At 40.5% G+C, this 8,466-nt stretch overlaps 1 long non-coding RNA gene across 1 annotated transcript; it reads left to right on the top strand.

Moving 5' to 3' along the window:
- Positions 1-334: 334 nt before the first annotated feature.
- LOC126989710 (uncharacterized) lies at positions 335-2,822 on the top strand. The gene is made up of 2 exons (XR_007743628.1): positions 335-1,268; positions 1,963-2,822. It is a non-coding gene; the product is annotated as an uncharacterized LOC126989710 (long non-coding RNA).
- The last annotated feature ends 5,644 nt before the right edge of the window (positions 2,823-8,466 follow it).

Genomic DNA, 8,466 nt, shown 5'->3' with positions numbered 1-8,466 from the left:
GAAGGAAAAAATAATATATGAAAATGTGAGCCTTCCTCTGTACCGTGAACCTAAAAACACATATTTGACAAGGCTTTCCTAGGAGTTTTAGGCATTTCCAGGGGCAGTTTTATGACCCTGGTGGTAGTGTGCCCCTTCCTCTGTACCATGACCCAACGAAAACATATATTTGACAGTTCTTTCATAGGAGTTTGTCATTTCTTGGGGTAGTTTAATGACCCTGGTGTTAGTGTGACCTTTCCTCTGTACCATGACCCTAAGAAAACATATTTGACATGGCTTTCCTAGGAGTTGTGGGCATTTACAGGGGTAGTTTTATTACACAGATGGTAGTGTGACCCTTCCTCTGTACCGTGAACCTAAAAACACATATTTGACAAGGCTTTCATAGGAGTTGTGGGCATTTCCTGGGATAGTTGAATGACCCTGGTGGTAGTCTGACCCTTCCTCTGTACCATGACCCTAAGAAAACATATATTTGACAAGGCTTTCATAGGAGTTGTGGGCATTTTCAGGGGTAGTTTAATGACCCTGGTGGTAGTGTGACCCTTCCCCTGTACCATAATGCTACAGAAGCACTCATTAGAACCAAATTGATCTCTTTTTTTAGCCTTTGCAAGTAGTTAATGTTAGAGTCGGAAACATCTGACAATCCCATCTTCTTACAGGCCAAGCAGTGCAGAGGAGAAGGAGGAGGAAGAAGAAGAGGAGGATGTGAGTTCTATACATAAAGGCAGATCAATATATAGAAGCTTATGGAGTAGAGGAAATATGTCATTCTATGTATTAAAGAGGATAAGAGGGAGGAGAAGGTTAACTTGTAAATATAGGCAGAAGTTTATGTGCCAAGGAAAATATTTAAATGATTTGTATTATGCATGTATTGAAATGTTATGAACTTGGATGTTTGTATGTATATGGCTATGGGATTTACTTACAAGGTCTGTGGTGTTTTTTTACTTATAAGGTTGTACTTAGGATTTTACTTATAAGTTCTGTGGCTGTGGGTACCTCCTACAAAGCCTTTCTACTATGGCTATTAATTAACAAAATCCTCTTTCTTTCAGCTTGTGTACTGGCTCAGAAAGTAGTTAAAGGGTGCATGTTATCTATGAAGGCTATATCAATAAGTATGGAAGTGTGTTATGGCTATTAACAACAATCTCTTTCTTTCAGCATGTGTATGGGGTTAGAAAGTTACTTGGCATGTATTGAAATGTCATGCACTGAGAGTATTTACGTAAAGGGCCGGGGCTATTTCTTATAAGGTACTACGCATGATTTTACATATACAGCCTTTAGTGTTTCTTTAGGTTAAGGTATTTCCTATCCCAGTACGTAAAAGAAACCTGGGTATGGATTTATGTGTGAGTTACTGAGTTGCATGTATACTAAAATGTGTGTATTTGGGATTTTCGTCTTCTGTGTTTTATATATATATCCTAAGAATGGTGTTTTGTTGGGAAAGAATGTTATGCACTGGGGTTATTTATATACAAAGTCTGTGGTTATTTCTTCATAAGGTATTTCCTATCCCAGTACGTATAAGGAACTTGGTATGGATTTAAATGTGCGTGTTACTGAGTTGCATGTGTATGTGCATTCAATGTATTGGGGTATATATTGTGTATTGGGGGTATTTATTTCAAGGTTAAAGTACTGAATGGAGGGGAATTTATGTAGGGGAAAGGTCTGTAGTGGGGGTGTCGTAACTAACAACCTCTCCTGCAACAACTCCTACTGGTGCTTGTGTATAGATTTAATTATGTATTGGAGATATGTATTTGAAGGTTAAGATACTGGATGGAAGGGTATTTATGTTGGGGTAATATGATAATGTCTGTAGGGATTTGTCTTAACTTAACAACCCCTTCTGCAATAGCTACTACTACTACTACTGGTGCTGTCCATAACTTACAACACTTCCGTACTAGGAGTATTAACAAAACCTTTTAATTTCAGCTACCAAGGACAACCTCTGCTGCTCTGGGTATCAACTCCTGCACTCCTGGGACTGGCATAACATCTGCATGCCCTTGTAACAACTCACTCTGCTTCTGCTATTCATAACACCCCGTTCTGCGTCTGCTGTCGTAACAGGGCATGGCTTCTGTATACTAACTCCTGCTCGCATAACCCGCATGGATTGAACCTTCTCTCTCTGCTTCTGGCTTTCGTACCTATCAACACATTCTGCGCCTTCCTTCGTAACTAATCCCACGGCTTCTCTGCATGACAACTCCAGCTGCTTACGGCAAAATTTCGCATAACAGCTACTCCTGCTTACGTATGACAATTCTCTCTGGCTTCCATAACAGCACGTATGGCTTTTGCATGTGAACGCATTTCATTTCTGCTGCACACTAACCCACACTGCTGGCTTGAGTATCCTAACGACCTAACCCATTCTGTAAGCTGCCGCCCAGTGCTCCAGGTGACCCCTAACAAGCCTGTCGGATCGGCGTCTAGCGAGGGAGGTTCCGTCAGGTTCCGTTCCCTGCTAGAGCTGTCTCCCTTCACCTTAAAAAATATAGTTTGACATAATTTGAGAGCAGCAGTACAGGCCAGGTATCAGAGAGGGGTTCAGGCCTATATGGGGACACCTCTGTTAGGCTTGTACCTCAATAAATAACTAGAAAAAAGTTGGAAAGTGTTAAACAATGACCATACGTAACCTAGTCATGTGTGAATCCTGACTATGGAGGGAGATTATCCTCAAACACGTACGGTTATATATATACATGTCTTTTACCCACCCATGCGTGCAGTACGGGTGGTGAACTCTGACCTCTATGAAATAAATATACGTAACAGGAAAAAAATAAATTGGTTTAAAATATATTTCCCTCATCCATATTCGGCAGCAGATATGTACAGGTTGAAAAAACGGGTTGATATCTGATGTTTGACCCCACAGTTGACCGTTCGTCCCTGCGTCTGGGATCGCTACGTCAACATCTTCGGCCGACGTCTCCACCTTAGGGTTGAGTGTCCGTCTCTGCGTCTTTGTGTACCTGCGTTAAAATCTTCACCACCATATGACGTTGAGTCTGGCGGGCACTGTTTTGAGATCTCAAGACGGCAATTTCCCACGGCTGTTAAGGGTATGGGTCAGGCTGTCATGGGTGGCTGTTACGTTAGCCTTGTCACGGTGTCAAGGCTCGTAAAACCACCCTTGGAAATACTAGCAACACAGCGTATATGGAAAGCCTTCAAGTGATGTAGTGACTCGTGGAAATATTTGCAACCTAACATATTTCACCCAGTGGTGGTGGTGGTAGGGATCATGTTTCTTAACGGTCCCTCTAAGCGAGAAAAATGAGAAAAAATCATCACTCACACAAACCATTTCATACTATATATCAAAGCATTTGTGATCACATTATGCATCATCTATTTTGGGGGGTTATATCATGGCACAAATTTCAGTTGTATGTCTGTTTATTGAGGGGACTGTTTGGGTCTTGTATTTTCTGTTGTATATTTCCAAGGCCAAAAAGGTCAGTAATTGGGTTCTCAATGATGTTTTTTTAGGTTGATGGTACAGAGGAAGGGTCATAAAGCACCCTTGTCTGTAACTCCCTGAAAGCCTTGTCAAATATGTGTTTTTAGGTTCATGTTTTTTGTTTTTGTTTTTTTTTTTGTTTTTTACGTCATGGCCTATTGCTCAGGTAAGCTTCTTCCCAGTGGATCCTGATGGTCGGCCCAAGGCTTCTTCCAGTGGGGCCTGATGGTCAGCCCAGCCCGTTCTGGTGCAGGCAAGTGTTTATAGTGGTGCCATCTTGCATTGGCTCATGCTGCCCTCCAGGAGCTCATCTTTAATCCTAGAATCTAGAGTCCGGGTTGATAGGTGGTCTTCTGGACAGCATGTGGGTAGTTTTAACCCGGTAGCAGCAGGATCATGTTTCTTAATGGTCCCTCTAAGCAGAAAAATGGGAAAAATCATCACTCCACAAACCATTTCATAATAATATATATCAGCATTTGTGACAAGTTTATGTATCATCTATTTTGGGGGGTTCAAATCATGGCACAAATTTGGCCCATCGCTGCTACACGGTAAAGCCACAAATTTGGCCCGTCCCTGCTACCGGGTTAAGCCACTCTGCTTCAGTTGTTGAGTGAAATTTACCCTTCATAGCCAGTTGATAGCTGCAACCACATAGATTTCTGATCCCAGTATGTATATTTTGGGGGGTGGAATATTTTAAAGTGAGTGAGATCTTCATTGAGCAAGGGTTGATGTAGGAGAATCAATTATTTCCCCATACAGTATTTAAAGAGACTGACTATTTGGAAAGGCTTCGTACACTCAGAATTTGCCATGTTTAACCCTTGAAAGCTTAGTTCTGGCTAGATATCAAGCTTTAAAGCATCACATTGAGCAAGGGTTGATGTAGGAGAATCAATTACTTCCCCATACAGTATTTAAAGAGACTGACTATTTGGAAAGGCTTCGTACACTCAGAATTTGCCATGTTTAACCCTTGAAAGCTTAGTTCTGGCTAGATATCAAGCTTTAAAGCATCACATTGAGCAAGGGTTGATGTAGGAGAATCAATTACCTCCCCATACAGTATTTAAAGAGACTGACTATTTGGAAAGGCCTCGTACACTCAGAATTTGCCATGTTAAGTTCATGGAGAATTAATTACCTCCTCAAACAACATATAAGAAGGTTTGACTATTAAAAGGCCTCAAACATAGAATTTGCCATGTCTCTACAGTTGAAGGTCCAGCACTGCTTTTAGTCAAAGTTCTCAAGCTTAAAAAATAACACGCTTGATGTAAAGGAATGAATTCTCTCCCCCAAACTATTTAAAGAGAGATTTTGAGTGCTTGAAAAGGCCTCAGACTAGTAGAATTTGCCACGTCCTTACAGTTGAAGGTCCATCGCTGCTTTTAGTCAAAGTTCTTGAGCTTAAAAATAACAGAGGATTGATGTAGAAGAATGATTTACCTGCCCAAACAGTATGTACCCAGCCCCCTCAAGTCCCCAGTCTCAGCTCCTAATTACCTTTATTCTGGGGGTCAAAGACATTATAAATAAGTGTTTTCCCTTCCCGTGTCAGCCCTAAGACCCTCAGGCCCCAGTAATTGGTCACCTAACCTAACCTAGCAAGTGTGTTAGCATAATACTGGCGGTAACATTTTAATTAACTTTTCCAGTGAGCAAAAAGAATTAATATGGAACTATGAATCAAATATCCCCAGCAATTAAGTCTCCACTTTGTTATGTAACATTAGTGAGGGTTCCAGTATATGTTAGATAATTACTAGCATTGTCAAGAACAGTTTTAATAGCCTTGTCAAGGGTTGGCCGAGAAAACAATATTATAACAAGCACTGAACTAATTCTTGAGTAATTGGACTGAGAAAGCCTTGATGGTACTCTATTTTTGCTATATTATAAAAAGTCTATAAGCGATGCCTTGGAAAGCTACCATAAGCAAGGGTTGGTCTAGATTATTGATGTCCAAGCTATTAATTATATGTATTTTCTCTTACCTGAAGCCCCCTAGCTCAAGCCCCCAGACCCTCGATCAGCCTCTTCCAGTGCCACCGAGTAGCTACCTTATTTTCTGGGGATCAAAACCATTAATTATGTGTTAGTTTGATAATTACCTGACATTAAGTGTCTTCCCATGGGCAGTGTCAGCATTTGTGAAGCCTTAATTATCATGAGCATAGTTTTATATCAAGCACTAACTCTTGGGTAAGACTTTGAGAAGGTCTTAATGTACTCAATCTTTGGCATATAAAAACAAGTCTAGCAATGCCTTAGGAAGATACCATGAGCAAGGGGTGAGTTAGGAAACTGATGTACCTATCCCTCAATACTGCATAAACAATGGATCGAGGTCTTGTTCAGTATATATATCAGGCACAATTGTCCATCTTTTGAGTTAGTTTATCAAAGACATATCACAATCTTCTACCATGAGCAAGGGATGAGTTAGCAGCTTGATATATATTCCTTAATACTGCAAAGATAATGGATCGAGGTCTTGTTCAGTATATATATATCAGGCACAATTGTCCATCTTTTGAGTTAGTTTATCAAAGACATATCACAATCTTCTACCATGAGCAAGGGATGAGTTAGCAGCTTGATATATATTCCTTAATACTGCAAATATAATGGAAGAGGGCTTGTTCAATATATATTATCACTCATATAGGTTACAATTGTCCATCTTTTGAGTTAGTTTATCAAAGACATTACTGTATCTTGTACCATGAGCAAGGTCCTTAGGGTGACTTATAGGAGATAGTTATACATTCCTATGTGTTTCATAGAGGAAGAGATCTAGAATGATATATATTCTAAGGGTTCTTCATCTCTTATAGTTAATTAGTTCAGCAGTGAAAATCAGTTTTATGCTGAGTGCTGAGTATCCTTGATGTCGATCGATCGGCCAACACGTACCTCAAGTCAGCATGCATTTGTGTTATAAGGTCAATAAACTCATGGCTCAGAATCAGTCAGCATTTAAGTCAGCATGTGTTAGTTTCCATGCATCTGAGCTCAGCATATAGGGGTTTATTAAGTCATTATTTTTAATTAACACTCAGCATAGTCTGTGTATCAATGCTGACTATTTTGAACTCAGGATGGTCAAGTTATCAGCATGACAGCATTAAACATTCAATGATGTGTCAGTCTGTACTCAGCATGACTGATTTTTCTATACCAATTATATGCTATAAATATAATATGCTGACTTTGCTTTGAGTTTAGCATGTGATCTCTGAAGTCGATCAGCATATCCTCAAGTCAGCATTTAAAGTCAGCATCTCGGCTCTCGGTATTCAGCATGGCTCACTCGATGAAGAAAAGTGATATCTGAAGTCAGCTAACATATCCTCAAGTCAGCATTTAAGGTCAGCATCTCGGCTCTCAGCATTCAGCATGGCTCGGACTCGATGAAGAAGTGATATTTGAAGTCAGCATTTAAAGTCAGCATCTCTCTCTCTCTCTCTCTCTCTCTCTCTCTCTCTCTCTCTCTCTCTCTCTCTCTCTCTCTCTCTCTCTCTCTTCCCAGCACGGCTTAATTCGATATCAGCCCTTAATTGATGTTGCCGTTAAGTATAGCATTAAATATTATGCATGCAGGGGACGAGAAAGCTGAAAAAAAAAAATATGACGAGGCGGAAGAATTATATATGGCGAGCGATCGAGTCTATTGGCGGGGGTGTTGCCATTCTGAGAGAAAAAAACTTGTTATTTTCTCGTAAGTTTATATATTAGAGAATTTCATCCATCCCTGTGTCTCGGTATGCTAGGTCAGGTCAAGTCATGCAATAAACATGTTCTGTACGAGTGTGATGACTCCGGAAACGATATATCAGTAGTGTACGCGCTGAGGTGACCGATCAGCTGATTGGGTAAGCGGAGATTTAAACATTACGTCATAGCTACCGGAGCTGTGTGGATTTAAATTTACATAGATTTACATAGAAAATCAGACCACACAGACCCCATGGTCCAGACATAGGTAGTCTGTCCTTAAACCTAAGTGATTCTACGTTAATCCGATGGCTCCAGAACGTTGCATTTCTATATAGTTAATATTGAGTTGAGGGAAATACACGGCCGAGCTTGTTTTTCAAGGAGTCAGTCGTGTAACACTGGACCACTGAAGGAAGGCAGGAAGCTTATTTAGGGTGACCAGACGTTCCCGTTTTCAGTGACCTGTCCCCGGTTTTCACTGTGACTCAAAGATAAAAAAGAACACGAAAATGTTGAGCAAACTCTACGTATATATAGTTGTGGACCTCGGCGCAGTGTATATAGCTAAGGAACTCCCTTCTCCTTTATTTTTTTACTTGCAACAATAAACTATCAATCAATCAACCAAATAGGGTGAGAGACTTTTGAATGCTGCTCCATGAATGGTACTAAGCCCGGCAGTGTCCCCGTTTTGGTTTTCAGTGACAAAACGCTACATTTGGAAGTTTTAAGCCTCGGATCCACCGAAAATGTCCCCGGATTTTGTCTCAGAAAGGTCACCTTAATTAAGCTTAGTCCATCCTCACTACAACGTTGATGAAGAAAAATTGGTCCAGTCTACTACTACTACTACTACGAGAAAGAAATAGACAATAGAGAGAGAGAGAGAGGAGAAAATTATTAATATTTTGACCTTCCCCGCTCTGTCTCGCTTCTCATATCCTTCTGCACACTTTTGTACACTTTTCCACACTTACCCACGTCACCCTGCACACTTAAACACGTTATTATGCCCCGAGTTCAAGTGTTCTGAAGACTTTACTGATGCAAACTTTCCCTTCGGGTATCGTTTTCTTCTTTCGTTAATACATAATAGCATACCCTGATCTTATTCGTCTCCCCTTATCCGTTATTTTGAGCGTGTTTTTACCAGTGAACTTGCTCTATTTATCCGTCGTCAAGTTCTAAGGTTGTCGTGTATTAAAGTTCCAACACTATGATGACGTCACGGC

This window comes from Eriocheir sinensis, unplaced genomic scaffold, assembly GCF_024679095.1.
Source record: "Eriocheir sinensis breed Jianghai 21 unplaced genomic scaffold, ASM2467909v1 Scaffold1270, whole genome shotgun sequence".
NCBI lineage: Eukaryota > Metazoa > Arthropoda > Malacostraca > Decapoda > Varunidae > Eriocheir > Eriocheir sinensis.
This window is presented reverse-complemented; position numbering and strand designations above follow the sequence as displayed.